Raw genomic sequence first — 17,139 nt, forward strand, 5'->3', positions numbered from 1 at the left:
TGAAGGAATTATGTCTTCGTCGTGTGCAATTACTAGATATATAAATGGATCATATTATGGAGATAATTAAGTTCGTACATTTGGGTTGTCGTTATATCATAGCTAGAGATACTAATGATCTTTGGGCTAGTAAAATAGGCTAAAGCCCACTTGGACAGATCCTATAAGGTCACACAAAAGGCCTAGATCAAGCACGAGAGGACGAGGCCCATGATGGGCCTCATCCCCTATGATGGCAGGCCATATGGAGGAATAAGTAGGGTTTCGGACTTCGTAACCTAGTCTAATTATAATAGGGATTATATATAGACCAGGTGCTTAGGGTTTGAATGACAAGAATTCAGTGATCAGTTTGATCAAACCCAAATTAGCAAACACGAAGCCAACCCCTCTCAAATCTCTCTCTCTCACACGACTCTCTCACCTCCCTGATTCTGCTCAAGGTGGTTCGTGGTCGTCGGTCTTGTCCGTTAAAGGTGGTGATTGCGGTTCTTCCCCTTCACTTGACCAATCTAGTATTGGTGGAAGGCTCGTTCGAATCCCGTGGAATAAGTAGAGGAGCAACGTTTGGGGCTCTATTCTCTCCCTGATTTGCCTATCGAATAGCTAAGTGGAATTCACACTTCAAAGGTATGATTATGTCTTGTGTGTTATGCATGCGATTTTGGGATTAGGTGCTTTATGAATATGATTCATGTTTTCCGCTTTATAGTACCTATAAACTCCTGCAGTGGTATCAGTTAGCCTCTTGCATGAACAGCTTAATGATAATAATACGATTATTTGAAGTCTATGTTCTTAATTTTATAATCAATTCAGAGGGAGAAATTAATTTAATTATGGTTCAATTATTATTTTAATGTGATTAAACTTTTGGAATTGATTGAATATGATTTATTTATGCTTAAAATAGCCATGAAGAGGACCAAATTAAGCCCTAGAGTATTCAAAAATTTTAAACCCTAGAACCCTAATTTCGAATTTTTTTTAAAAACCCTAACCCTAATTTTCAAAATTAATAGCCCTAAAATATGTTTTTTGTGCTTAATTTTGATTTCATTGGAATTGTTTTATGTTTCATAATTTTAATCGGATTGATTTATGCACAAAAAAGTTTTCTGTATGATCATCAATTTAATTTCAAGAGTTAGAATTAAATTAGGATTAATTTTATGATGAACCATAACTTTAATATTGAATGATGATTTAATTTTAATTTGTGGACTGATTTAATTTAATTTTATAAAAGTTATTTTAATTAAATTAAAAAATAAAAATAAATTTAAAATGGCTGGCAGCCGCGGATGGTGGCGCAGCCACGGTGACTGCCGACCTGCTGGCAGTCCAAGAGGGAGGGGAAGGGAGGGCGAGGGTGGCGGACGGTTTTAAAAAAAATCTATTTTTAAAAAAAATTCAAGATAATTACAAAATATTTTCGGATAATTTCGGTTTTATTTTGGATAAAAGTCTTTTGTTTAGGATAAAATCAAATCTTTCAAAATTTGTTATATTTGATAGTATCCATATTTTGGTTGTTAATTTTGGTGATTATTCATAATTAAAGTGGTTAATTTTGGATAATATTAGTTAGGATATTTTAAGCATATTCCAAAAAGATAATAATTGATTTAAATAATAGGTTAAATATACTTTAATGATCCCAACTATTGACGATTTACCTAGAATAATCCCAACTAAGGATTATTTTCTAACAGTACCAACTTTGCCTCTTATTTTCTTCTAGCGGTCCCAATGACAAGAAGTAACCTATTGAAAAGGTAATTTTTTTTATAAATGCCACGTGTCAACACGTGATTAGTTTAGAATTTAAAAAATTAGAAATTTAAATTAGAAAATTAAATAAAATCATAAAATTCAAAAAAAAATTAGAAAATTGAAAACATAAAATTAATAAAAAAAATCAAATATTAAAAATAAATCAGAAAATGAAAAAAAAAAAGAAAATTAGGGGAAAATTTTTTTAAAAAACAAAAAAAAAAAAATTCAGAAAATAAAAATACGATTAGAAAATTCATTTAAAAAATCAAAAAATAAAAAAAAAATCAGAAAATGATAATAAAAAACAGAAAGTTAAAAAATCAGAAAATTAGAAAAAAAAAAATAAATAAATAAAAATCCCAAAACCCTCACAGCCACTCTCCCACCACCCTCCCCCCCCCCCTTTCCCCGCCGGCGGCCAACCCCTAAAACATCCCGAAATGGCCGGCAAACACCCACCCATATCGGAAAACACTCAGCCAGCCCAAAACCACCTTCCGAAACTACCCCTTGCTATTCCCTAACCCCCAAAACCACCCCCTCCCACCTCCCCGACCATCAAAACAACCCCTCCTCCTTTCCCCTACCGCCGAAATGGCCGATTTTGACGGTGGGGGAAAGGAGGTGGGGTTGTTTCGAGGGTCGGAGAAGAGGAGATGGTGGTTATGGGGGTCGGGGAATAGTTAGAGGGGTGGTTTCAGGGGTATTTTGGGCCAACCGGATAGTTTCCGAGCTGGGTGGGTGTCGGCCATTTTGGGATGTTTAGGGGGTTGGCCGCTGTAAGGAAAATTTAAAGCGTTAATCCCTTAGCTTGAACCCCACTGTGATCATACACTAAAGTACGGTGGCGTCCAAAGGGAAAGAAGATAGAGCAAAAGAGTTGCCAACAAGTTTTTAAGGAACTTGTAAACCGTTCACGAGGTGAAGGTTACACCCCTTAACGATCCAGGATATCGTCAACTCCATAAGGTCTTGAACCAAATAGGGTTCGGGGATGAAGGTACAAATCCAACCTAAAACAGATTGAATCTGCCCTAATAATAGGCCTCTACTTTATTCAGATCGTATTCATGTGCGCTTTCTGACTAACATGTAATAAATAGGATTAACCCTAAACCTGTTTATCTATATTGGTTGAATATTAATGCACAAATAAATCTATTATTGGCGATCACTTGAATTATAATCATGATTAACCCTAAACAAGATTATTAAATTATCTTATTAAGCGTGATTACAAATACAATTTAAACATGCATAAAAGGTGTGATCAAGCAATAACAATAAATATAAAACAACATAATAATAATCATCATAATTATAACAATAATAAAAATAATTATAATAAAAACAATTATAAGAATAATCATGAATCATGTTAAAGCATAATAATAATAATAATAATAATAATAATAATAATAATAATAATAATAATAATAATAATAATAATAATAATAATAATAATAATAATAATAATAATAATAATAATAATAATAATAATAATAATAATAATAATAATAATAATAATAATAATAATAATAATAATAATAATAATAATAATAATAATAATAATAATAATAATAATAATAATAATAATAATAATAATAATAATAATAATAATAATAATAATAATAATAATAATAATAATAGCAAGATCCTAGGCATGATACTAACAAGATTAATAACAAACCCTAGCATGTCACTGAACATTAAAAATCAAAGCTTTAGCCCTAACATGATACTAACAACCATAAATATTAGGAAGAACATAAAAGGCATCATACTTTTAATCATACTTGATATTAAAGTTACCCTAGACATGATACTAGGAATATCATAATAACAACCTAAGCATGAACTCTATATCATAACATCAATTAAACCATTAAAGTACTTACTTTGATGCCTCGTACCTCTTTCTAATAACAAAATACACACGTTAGTAACTTCAAGGAAAATAATAAACAAAACAATTAAATTAAATAATTGAAAGAGAGATTTGGGACCAAACCCTCAGAAATTAAACCTTTCACGTCTAGGGTGAAGGCAACTTCTAATATGGCTAGGTGTGTCTAAGTCTTGCAAATGCGAAATTTTGTATTTGAGAAAAGGCTAGTTTAGAAAAGAGATCGAGAGAGAGTAATCAAGAGAACTTGATGAGAATTGATGATTGTAGGTGAATTCGTGAATGAAAACGGAGTTTTTAGGACGTTATTTATAAAGAAAATCAGCCAAAAAGATAAAATATCAAAATAGAGTTCTGGCGCAGATAAAATTGAATTAGCGCCAGCGCTGGCTATTGTCGCCAGACGCCAACATTAGCGCCAGGCGCTACAGCTGGCGTTTGGCGCTGATTCAGAAATTCATGCGTTTTCTTAAAATCAGATAAAAATTGCCGTACAGGAGGATAAAATCGTATTTCCCTCAAAAAATATTCTTTGATTCTAATTAAAACTCTAAAAAGGTCAAAAGTTAATTTATCAATGCTAATTGAATTAGGAATGAAAAGAACCTTCTAGAAGAATCTAGAAGACTAAAACCATTCCTAATTGCATTAGGAATGATAAATCTATATTAGGCCCTCCCCTAGATCATTGGGCCGTATATGAGGCTCAAACCGGGCCCAATTCAGTGAATTTGCCATAACTTCCTCAATATTCATCGGAATTGGGCTTATAATATATCGTTGGAAAGCTCTTTTCAAGCCCTATCCAACTACACTACTATTGGACCATATCATGGACCAACCAAACTGGATTGGCTGTTTTCTTAAAATAAGTTTTCAAAAACAGAGAGAAGAGAAAAGAAATTAAAACTATCTGCAACACTAGACTTTTCACACTTTCACTTCATTCGATTATGATTCGACGCAAAAGGTACTCATCACTGGGTTTGGTTTTGGGGAGACACAAATGGGTGTCTACAAAAGCCCCCACTTTGACTGAGTTTGGAGAAACGTAAGTTTCGAAAACGAAAGTCAAAGTATCGATAGGGACGGAGAATGATTCAGAACGTTCTGCGATCCTAAATCGTTCTTGTAACGCCGATACCTGCAAACTAGCGTTAGTTAAACATATAAAAGACTTAAGAAACGCGTATCTTGCACCGTCGAGCACACGTCTTTGAAGTAATCGATTTGCTGCCGCTTTACTGTTGTTTTAGATGACCTCCTACAAACTAGAGAATGTCATCCCGCTTGAAAACTGCTACGCTTGTAACTGTTTCCAATTTCCGCCTTGATAATCTTCCACAATCTAGGGAATACTATCGAAGATTGTTTCGCTTGAAACAATCCTCTTCCGCTTTATGACCATCCTCCATGTCTAAGGGAACATGATCGAAAATTGCTTCACTTGAAACAATCCTCTTCCGCTTTATGACCATCCTTCACATCTTAGGGAACACGATCAAAGACAACTTCGCTTGAAATTACCTTCAGTTGTTTGTGACAACTCTCCAGAATTTAGGGAACGCCATCTTGCTGTTTCGATGTTCACTCGTCTCTGAACAAAGAGCTTCTTTTTTTGATATGTTCACGCACCTCTAAACAAAGAGCTTGATTATTTTAATATGAAATTCTGAATGATGTGTCCACGCGTCTCTGAACAAAGAGCTTGATAATAGGATGCCCACGCGTCTCTGAGCTAAAGAGCTTGAAAGAAATGTCCACGCGTCTCTGAACAAAAGAGCTTCCTTTTTTTAATATGTCCACGCGTCTTTGAACAATAGAGCTTGAAAGGATTGTCCACGCGTCTGTGAACAATAGAGATTTGATGATATGTCCACGCGTCTCTGAACAAAGGAGCTTGATTAATATGCCCACGCGTCTCTGGAGCAAAGAGCTTCGATGATAGAATGTTTGTTGCGATAATATTCTGAAGAAAATTTTTTGAATTTCCGAAGACCAACGCTTGCCGATCTCTAAAGCTCGCTTGAACTTTGCTTCCGCTATGCCAGTACGTCGGCGGTTTAAGCTAAGTGAGACAATCTTTCGTTAGGTGGATCACTTATTGCGATTGTAATCAAACCGACTACTTAATCATGTCAAATTGCTCATAGGGGCTAACTAGCGTACCAAGAAACCCGAAATTGCTGTATGAGGTCGAAATCACTTTTCTGAGAGGCTTCGAGCTCTGTCGCTGCTGAAATATCTCTGGCGCCAAGAATTGGCTCTGTCGCCAGATGCTAGGATCTAGTGCCAGGCGCTAAAACCTATTTCCAAACGCTAGATGTTGTCGTCTGGCGCTGGAGTAGGGTCTTCCCTATTCTGCTGCACCTGTATTTATTTTGACTATAGAAATTTGCTAATTTCTTTGATTATCTTAGGGTTGACTTAAGGTTTAACGTCGCATGACTCATTGACTTGACATGACTCAAGGTATAAACTTGACCTTCTGTGATTGACTCGAGGTTGACTCGACTCGAAGTGAAATGACACGTATGACTCATGACCCGTGTGTGCATTGTATTGTGATCGTGTGAGTCGAAAATGCAAAAAAAAAAAAGCCAAAAATTTTCATCATTTTTGTGGAGGGTACCGACTTTATCCCGAAAAAGAAAGACGCGAAAAAAGAAAGAAGCGAAGTTTTTGAAGGTGCATGTTGAATGAGCTTAGTCAAATGTTGTTTGATACTATCTCTCAAGGTGAAAGGATTAATCCATCCTAGGCTATCTCAATGGTTGACTCAATGATGAAAATATTTGGGTAACTTAGGCACGGAGGCTAAGCACTTCATACTTCGTGATGCAATGACAATTATGAGTGATGTTGGGCATTCTGACATGACAAGGCATGCTTCAGCGTCGTGCTAAGATTTCATGACAAAGGGTTCCTAAGGGAAGTATATTTGGTCATGTATCTGTGATGTGTGTGAAAGTGACACTAAAGTTAGGCCACAAGGGCTAAGTGTGTGGGAAAATATATTGAAAAGAGTCAAATGGTGGTGACTCTTCTTAGGCTAGGTAAGCTAATGATGTAGGGATCAAGCCCCCAAGTCTAGCTCTACATGTATAGGGATGAGCATAGCAGATCCCTTGATATAATCATGGTGTGTGAATTGTGAATATGAATGCATGTTTATTACGACCGCACTTTGATGTGAGGTTGCCTACGTATCCGTTAGGAATCAGGCCGAACGTAGCTCTAGCCGAACCTCGCACAAGTGTGTGTATACCTCAAAAAGGTATTTTTAAGGGTTGTAACGTGGTTAGGCTAAGGATTTGAAGAAGAAGGGGATAAAGGCTCAAGACCCTAGATAAGCCCCCAAGGTGTGCAACCTTGCTTTTGAATCTTTATATTTTTATGCTTGAGGCTTGCTGCTCTTTTTTAGCTCTTTTTTTTTCTTTAGAATTTATCTTATTTTAATAAGTGTGGGCAATCTCAATCATACGGTCTATCACTCACTTGGCATTCATGTTTCTCAGGCACGGTACCGAGCACTCGATAAGAGACGCAATCTAAGACGTGTTCTTATCAAAGATATTTTCATATCAAAGACATTGGAACACTTACCCTTTTGTACACTTTTATTTATTTTTATTTATTTTTATTTTTTTGCTATTTTAATCTTTTGAAATCACTCAAGCTTTTGAGATTGCATAAGTTACACACCATCATATCCCAAGGTTAGGTAGATGTAGGTTGAAAAAAGAAAGGTCTATCGTTAGACGAGGCTCAAAGTGGTTTATGAAGAAAGGATTGTATATTTGAAGGGTGAAAGGAATATGATTTGGCTACAAGGGGTGCCTCAAATCATTGGTATACCTTGTGCTCAATTCGACATGGATATTTTTTTTTAATGCAATATAATGAAATGATCATATGTAAGAGAATAAAATGCTCATTTTATTAAAAAGGGAAAAGAATTAATCTACAAAATTAATCTAAGGGAAAAGAAAGGTGCCTATGCTAGACTTATTGGGGAAAGGGTAAATAAAGAAAAAGAAAAAGTATGTCATGAAATCTCGTCGTTGAAGCTCGCCTCTTGTCTTGTGTTGTTTGCTTTATCATCACTTGCTCTTCTTGTTAATTAGAGGTATGGGAAGCTTGTTATTATCAATCAAATGTTAGATAGCCTCCTTTAGCTTCCAACAGCTCTCAGTAGCATGACCCCTACCTTGATGGTACTTGCAGCGCACATTTGGATTCCAATTAGGCAACCTCTTCTCAAGCAGGGGATCTTGAAGAGGTCCAATAGGAGTGATGAGTCCCTTGGCATGGAGTTGATCGAAAGCATCATCGTAGCTAATTCCAATAGGGGTAAAATCCCTTTTCGGTTGCTTTCTAAATCCTCGATTATCCATGGCTAAGATCTCATTAAGGTCGAAAGTACCAACACTATTACTAGAGTAGGTGTTTTTGGAAGAAGAAGGATAGTCGTTCTTCTTCCCTTTACAGCCATTGTTACTATCGTTACTAATCTTGGCCTTCTTGTCGCGCGGAGGAATATGAAGGGGATTTGTATCGATGAGATCTTGAACACGATCCTTGAGGGCGAGACATACTTCGGTGGTGTGACCATAACCTCTATGGTATCGACAATAAGAATTTGGATCCCAATTGGGAAACCGTTTTTCATGTGGAAGGTCTTGACTGGGACCAATGGAGTGAATATGACCTTGATCATGAAGACAGTCAAAAGCTTCATTGTAAGTCATTCCTATTGATGTGTATTCTTCAATGTTCCGTTTTGCCCGTGGCTTAGGAGCATTGAGTTTTTCATTAAACTCTTGGCGAGAATTTTGTTCGATGACCATCACCCGATTTGCTAATCCTTCTACCACGTTTAAGAGCATGGCGACGACATCTTGCAATTTTCGAACGTCCTCTTTTAGACTTGACGAGTCCTCCCTGGTATTATCTAAGAAAATATTTTCATCTTCCCCAATCATGGCCACCTCATTGAGAGAGGTTATATAAGTTGTCTCGATCATGGGCCCTCCTACAGGTGTGATAAGAAGTGATGGATCGAAGGATGTTTGATCTTCTTCGATGGCTAGAATTTCGGAAGTTTCATTGTTATCGATCAGATCTTGAATAGCTTCTTTGAGTTTCCAACACTCCTCAGTGTCGTGACCCTTGGTGGTATTTGCAGTGCTTATTAGGGTCCCATTTGGGTGGCCAGGCTTCTGGAACTGGATCTTTGATAGGCCCTATGGGCATGACTAGTCCTTTGTGGTGTAGCTTCTCGAAAGCCGTTTCATAACTCATGCCAAGTGGGGTGAACACTCTTTTTGACCTTTGGATTCGCGATTTAGAGGCGTTCGTGGCATGTACCTCATTAATGGGAGAGGAAGAAGAAGGATGGTTGTTCTTCTTTCCTCTCGCACTATTGTCTTTTAGAAGGTCATCTTCAATGTCAATGCCTATATAATAGACAGCCTTGAAAGTATTCAAGTTGTGTTGATTCTTTTTTGGTAGGATCTTGATAAACATCCTCACAGATTCTTTTTTGGTAGGATCCTTGACTATATTAGCGGAAGTTTCCCTCCATTTATTGAAGAAAGACGTGAACCCTTCATTTTCTTTTTGTTTTAACATCTCAAGTTGTCTATGGTCCGTTTCGTCTTGAATGTTACACTTATATCTATCTATGAAAGCATTTGTTATCGACTCCCAAGAAGAGGTTTTCTCTTTGTCAAGGGAAAAGAACCATTGTTGACAAATGGTCTCAAGAGATAGAGAAAATATAGAGGGAAACACTTTCTTATCAACACCCTAAATACTCATTATGGTTTCAAAAGATCTTAGATGAAAGTAAGGGTTATCTATATTGCCTTGAATTTAGGGATGTCAGTGGCGTTGAACTTATGCGGAAGAAGTTCCTTGTCCAGCGAGACCCCTTGTGAACTAATGCCCTGAAATTTATAGTCACTAAATAGCTTGCTCAAGCTTTCTTGCATAAGGTTCATTTGTTGTTGCTTCACAGGGTCATCAATTTTGAGGGTTAAAGCCTTTAACATCTTAGTCACGTTATTTAATTGATTCCTAAGTTCATTGACCTCTTCTTGACTTGTCATTATCTTTTTAGCCTTCCTCTTTTGACGAATTGGTTTATCAAAAAGTGAGACTTGATAAAGAGGTTGTCCTTGATTAATCGCCCTTCTCTCCTCGACCAAGTACTGTGGAAAATGAATTTGGGGATATTCATTGTTAATTATTTGACTCGAACTTTATTCAACATGCAATGGATGGAGGAAGGTAGAAAAATGATATGGAGAAAGCATGTATATGGAGAAATGTGGAAAATTAGGAATAAAATGTACCCTCAACTCGAACGACGGAAAAAACCGACTCATGCATGAACCTAAGACATGGTCATGGTGACATATACTCAAAGTGTGTGCTAAGACTAGTGAGTGTAGGTGACATGTTAAGACTCGTGTCATGACCATGGGACTTAGTGCCTAGACTCAATTAATGACTCGACAAAGTATTATTGACAGTAAATTTAACCGAATTAATTAGAAAACTGGTTAATTAGACGCTAGGTGATGACTCGAGCAATAAACCGAACTGTCGTTAAAACGACAGGACTGGCGTCGCACTGTGTAGTGTAGCGCCAGACGGCAGAGCTTTCGCCAGGTGCTACACTCCAAAGACTGTTTTCGGTGTTATTAATCAACAGGGGTATGCCTAAAGTCGTACTAGGTCAATTCTGATTAAAATATTAGACTTTATTTACTCAAATTAATTAATCAATTAATTAATTAGGCAAAGTTCTTTAAGTCATTAATTTATTAAACTTCAACACAAGTCAAACAAACGGTTAAGAAAACATATATATGCACAACAAATAATGCACAATTAGTCAAGTAGGCACAATATGATGCAATGAGTTTGCAACCTAACCATGTCTCTAGTTCTCTAAAGTTCGGGATATGGTTTAGTCAATAGAGGGTCCATGGTTAATTGTCCGGATGCACCGCGCGGAAGCCTAACCGTGAAGGGTTGGCGCGAGTGGATGGGACACCGCGAGTTTTAGAAAAACTCGCTTCCATGGTTTGGTGAATTCAACATTCTCGGATGTACCCTTTGTTGCTCAGAGCGTTCAATCAGGTAGATGGAGCATGAATTCCCAGAGGGTTATGTCCATATGTAGAACACATATGGGTTTCAGAAAAGTGAGAAAAAACTCAATCAGGAAGTAGGATCGAGCAAACAATGCAAAAAACTGGTCGAAATTAGAACGCATATTTCTGGCTCGGTATTGGAAGAATTTGGCGCCAGCAAACAGAGGTTGGCGCCAGGATTTAGCTGTAGCGCCTGACGACAGAGCTGTCGTCTAGCGCTACAGTTAAATGTCTGGCGCCAGCTTCTGTTCACTGACGCTAATTCCTACATGCCTCAGCAGCTTTCCGTGCTCGATAAAATATTCCAGTTTCGCGCAGTGTTATTTCGGTCCTAGTTGTGAAAGATATTTATCAAATTTCCTACGTGTAAAATCCGATGTTTTTAACTCATTACGGATGGTCTTTCCAATGAGATCTTTTTTATGCATATGACAATAATGTTAATCAAAATTACGCACATGAAATACTTAGAACGTTTCGAGTCTCATCCACTCATTCTAAATCATTGCCGAAACAAATTCAGGAATTAAAATAGAAATCCTCCCCAATGGAGTCGCCAAAAACTGTAGGGAAATTTCTAGCGTTAATCCCTTAGCTTGAACCCCACTGTGATCATACACTAAAGTACGGTGGTGTCCAAAGGGAAAGAAGATAGAGCAAAAGAGTCGCCAACAAGTTTTTAAGGAACTTGTAAACTGTTCACGAGGTGAAGGTTACAACCCTTAACGATCCAAGAGATCGTCAACTCCATAAGGTCTTGAACTAAATAGGGTTCGGGGATAAAGGTACAAATCCAACCTAAAAGAGATTGAACCTGCTCTAAAATAGGCCTCTACTTTATTCAGATCGTATTCATGTGCGCTTTCTGACTAACATGCAATCAATAGGATTAACCCTAAACCTGTTTATCTATGTTGGTTGAATATTAATGCACAAATAAATCTATTATTGGAGATCACTTGAATTATAATCATGATTAACCCTAAACAAGATTATTAAATTATCTTATTAAGCGTGATTACAAATACAAATTCCCTTTAAACATGCATAAAAGGTGTGATCAAGCAATAACAATAAATACCAAGCAACATAATAATAATCATCATAATTATAACAATCATAAAAATAATCATAATAAAAACAATTATAAGAATAATCATGAATCATGTTATAGCATAATAATAATAATAATAGCAAGATCCTAGGCATGATACTAACAAGATTAATAACAAACCCTAGCATGTCACTGAACATTAAAAATCAAAGCTTTAGCCCTAACATGATACTAACAACCATAAATATTAGGAAGAACATAAAAGGCATCATACTTTTAATCATACTTGATATTAAAGTTACCCTAGACATGATACTAGGAATATCATAATAACAACCTAAGCATGAAGTCTATATCATAACATCAATTAAACCATTAAAGTACAATTACTTTGATGCCTCGTACTTCTTTCTAATAACAAAATACACACGTTAGTAACTTCAAGGAAAATAATAAACAAAACAATTAAATTAAATAATTGAAAGAGAAATTTGGGACCAAACCCTCAGAAATTAAACCTTTCACGTCTAGGGCGAAGGCAACTTTGAATATGGCTAGGTGTATCTAAGTCTTGCGAATGCGGAATTTTGTATTTGAGAAAAGGCTAGTTTAGAAAATAGAGAGGGAGTAATCAAGAGAACTTGATGAGAATTGATGATTGTAGGTGAATTCGTGAATGAAAACGGAGTTTTTACGACGTTATTTATAAAGAAAATCAGCCAAAAAGATAAAATATCAAAACAGAGTTCTGGCGCAGATAAAATTGAATTAGCGCCAACGCTGGCTATTGGCGCCAGACACCAACATTAGCGCCAGGAGCCAAGCGTAGCGCCAGGCGCTACAGCTGGCATTTGGCGCTGATTCAGAAATTCACGCGTTTTCTTAAAATCAGATAAAAATTGCCGTACAGGAGGATAAAATCGTATTTCCCTCAAAAAATATTCTTTGATTCTAATTAAAACTCTAAAAAGGTCAAAAGTCAATTTATCAATGCTAATTGAATTAGGAATGAAAAGAACCTTCTAGAAGAATCTAGAAGACTAAAACCATTCCTAATTGTATTAGGAATGATAAATCTATATTAGGCCCTCCCCTAGATCATTGGGCCGTATATGAGGCTCAAACCGGGCCTAGTTCAGTAAATTGGTCATAACTTCCTCAATATTCATCGGAATTGGGCTTATAATATATCGTTGGAAAGCTCTTTTCAAGCCCTATCCAACTACACTACTATTGGACCCATATCATGGACCAACCAAACTGGATTGGCTGTTTTCTTAAAATAAGTTTTCAAAAACAGAGAGAAGAGAAAATAAATTAAAACTATCCGCAACACTAGACTTTCCACACTTCACTTCATTCGATTATGATTCGACGCGAAAGTCATCACTGGGTTTGGTTTTGGGGAGACACAAATGGGTGTCTACAGCCGCCGTCGGGGAAAGGGGAGGGAGGGTGGCTGGCTAGGGTTACGGGGTGGTGGGAGGGTGGCTGGTGGGTTTTGGGGGGTTTTTTTTTCTTTAAATTTTCTAATTTTTTTTTCTAATTTCTGAATTTCTGTTTATTAATTTTTTGAAATTTTTCTAAGTGTCTGATATTTTTTTTTTGAATTTCTGATTTTTTATTATTTTTTGATTTTTTTTTTAATTTCTGATTTTTTTAAAATTTTCTGTTATATTTATTTTCTAATTATTTTATGTTTTTTTAATGTTCTAATTTTTTTTTGTTTTTATTTTTATTTTGGATCAATCGTGTGTTGACACGTGGCATATGACTTGTTACAACAGGTTCTTGACCCGTAGTTAACCGGTTGGGTCTACTAGAAGAAAATAAGAGGCAAAGTTGGTATAGTTAGAAAATAATTCTTAGTTGGTATTATTCTAGGTAAATCGCTAATAGTTGGGATTATTAAAGTTTATTTTTCCTAAATAATATGGTTATCCTATAATTAGATTAGGATATAATTGATTCTAAAATTGTTTGATTGGCTTATAATTAGGATAGAATCTCCTAAGTTTGTTGGGATAATCATGGAAGATTAAATATGATTTATCTTTCTTGATCAAAATAAGATTTGATTCTATATCATGCCTAAAGTAAAATACATGATATTTTATAATTGGTCATGAATAATATACGATATTATCTAATTATGATTAAAATATGAGATATTTTAGGAAATGCATTGCCTTAATTATGAGCATTCGATGTTGTAGTTTAAACAAGCATGTTGAGTGATTTATTATATGACACTTTTATATTATATGATATTATGTTGCTATATATAGACTAGTATGGTCCATAGATTCTAAATATGATATGCGCATCGTGATGTATTTTTGTAATCTAAATACGGTATGCGTACTGTTAAGTATTTTTGTAACTTTCATTTACAGTAAATAAGCTATTTATTTAAATAGTTTAGTCCAAAGAAGCCCATGAAGTGAAGGCCCAAAGGAGCAAGGTGGATGGAGATCCATGATGTTTCAAATGGGAGCATTTTCATTTCTAGTTTTCTTAGGACTAAGGGTTTCATACTATGTCTTGTTTTATTACATTAGTAGATTATGCATGTTAAATTTTATTTATGTTGATTGATGATGCGCTAGAGTTCACTAAATAATCACAACATAATAAATCAGGTCCCAGTAATATTGAGATTGTTTTTCCAATTAAAGCCCAATAAAACTTTGATATTTATGATAGGTCATGCCAAAGTTGGGTGTCATTTTATATCTTGGGGGAGTTGGGGTAAATCAAGTTTTACAATTTTAATTTGTTATGCTCAACAAGGTTACCTAAAGCGTTTAGAACCTTGAAGAAAATAATAATAATTAAATATGTGATGGTTAATTATTCAACCAAGAGTTACAAGCTAAGAGTTGTAATCAATAAAGAATTTTTTCACCTTGAAAATGTAATGGTTGATGGTAGGGCCAAAGTCCGACCAATTATTACACTAATAAAGGATCTTGGAATCACTTAAAATTCAATTGGGATCATTTAATGTTGAATAAAGTGCTTTTAAAGTTACCAATTTAATTCGTTTATGCATGGTACTTTAATTTTTAATTAAACATAATTGTTAAACTTTTCCTTATTTTGACATAGATGGCTAGCCGTAACAATGATGACAGTAATTCTTTACCACCAACAATGAAAACAAGGCTCAATTTTCTCAACTTCAACGATTGGGAAAGCGAACTTAGAAGGGTTCTAAGGAACAAAAATCTCGAATTCCGTTTAGACTTACCAATCGAGGGTAGATTTAGTCCAAGCATGACTCCAGAGAAGCATTTGAGAAATGTTTTAGAATATAATAGAGTCGCGTATGTCATGTTGTCTTCAAATCCAGAGGTTTGGGCTAGAAGATTCATGAACTACGAACCTTATCTCTTATTCAAATGCTTACGTGATGTTTGCAATGGATTACTGAATTCCCATGTTGATGGGAAATGGATGAAAATATCGAGGAAATCATTAACATGGTTCCCAAGAATGATGAATCCTGGACTGGAAATATTAGGTTTTAAACCTACAAGATCACTGGTGAGATAGTCAATAGCAAACTCTTGCCATGACAGTCAGTACAAATTCATGTGGACATGATGGTTCAACTATTCAACCACATGAGTATGTTAAGGAGGCCATTCAAGAACAATGAGGTTCATAACATAATTTTGCATTCTCTACATGATGGTTTTGACCTCGAGAAACTTTCTCAAGATGACGAGGATTCTGCGGTCAAGCTAGTTGATTTACTTAAGAATCATGCAGAGAATTACCTGAAATGAGAATTGACAGGGTAAAGTCGTATCCCCTAATCAAAAGTAATTACCTAAGTCCTCTAACTAAAGTAGATAGGGAAGTAGGGTCGAACTCCACAGGGAAACAAGTCTTTCTACTCCTAATTAATTAATATAATCTAAATTATCAAAGTAACCAATTTTGTTATAAATAAATTCTATACTACGAAGAATAAGGTCGAAAGAAATAAAGTAGGGGAAAAGGGCATAGGTTCACTAATAAACAATATTCCGGGGCAAATCATAATAAGCAATCATCAAGCATTGATCAATCAGATTATAAAGGGCTTTCGCTACGTATTATAATCACAGAGTTAATTTACCGGTATTAAATCTCATTTGTCGAATCTCGACTTAACCATTTATAAATTAGTCCGCCTATTGAAACTAAGCCTAAACATTAATTCTCATCTGTCGAATCTCGAATTAATATTGCTAAACTCATACAATTAAATCTGGCCAAACCTAATTGCATAGCATTAAATCAACCAATAGGGAATTAACCAAGCATTGATAATTAACAATCATAAAATTACCCCTTCATATCATTTATTAGATCCCCATAAACCCTAGAAATAAAACTACTCAAGTATCATCATAACTAAACTAATCAAATAAATAAAGCAAAGCATAACCAAAGAAGTAAATAAAATAACTGAAATTGAAAGAGAAGGAATTGTTACCAAAAGAAATCTGGATTAATGAAAAGTAATTAAGAACAAAATTTGAGAGAGAATTTAAGAGAGAGAAATATCCTAAGTAGAGAGAGAAAATCTAAAGAAGAAGGTAATCCAAAATTACGTACATAATTCGTCCTTAAACATTCCTCAAAACAAAAATTAAAACTAATCTAATCAGCTCTGAGAAAAACATGCGCCCGATCGGGCGAAGGGCCGCCCGATCGGGCCCGCCTTTTTTTCCTTGCCCGCAGCTGGTGTGCCGCGCCCGATCGAGCTTACGCTCACCCGATCGGGCGCGCCTCTTCCTTGAGGGTCTTTATGTGCGCAGCTGCCCGATCGGGCGTATGCTTGCCCGATCGGGCCCGGTCTTCTTCTTCGAGGCTTGGATTTCGATTGGGCTCAATTCCTTGGCCCCATCTAAGTTTCCTCATCGGGTCTTGATTAATCGATCCAATAGCCCCAGTATCTCATACCGATTCCTTAATCATCGGCTCTCACCGATCCTGGGCTTCAAGAGTGGTCGTGTCTTTCTAGCTTTCGTAGTTGATCCATAAAAACCGGGAAAATGCTCCAAAAGTTCAATTTCCTGTAAAATACAACTAAAACTACGAAAACACTAGAAAACACAAATTAGTAATAAAAGTGGCTCTAAGTAGCCAAAAACACTACTAATTATGACCGCGGGACGGGGGTAAAACGCTATATAAATTGGACATATCAAGAATAAGCCAATGCTTGAACAAGGATG

Source organism: Chenopodium album, chromosome 6 (genome assembly GCF_948465745.1).
Source record: "Chenopodium album chromosome 6, dcCheAlbu1.1, whole genome shotgun sequence".
NCBI lineage: Eukaryota > Viridiplantae > Streptophyta > Magnoliopsida > Caryophyllales > Amaranthaceae > Chenopodium > Chenopodium album.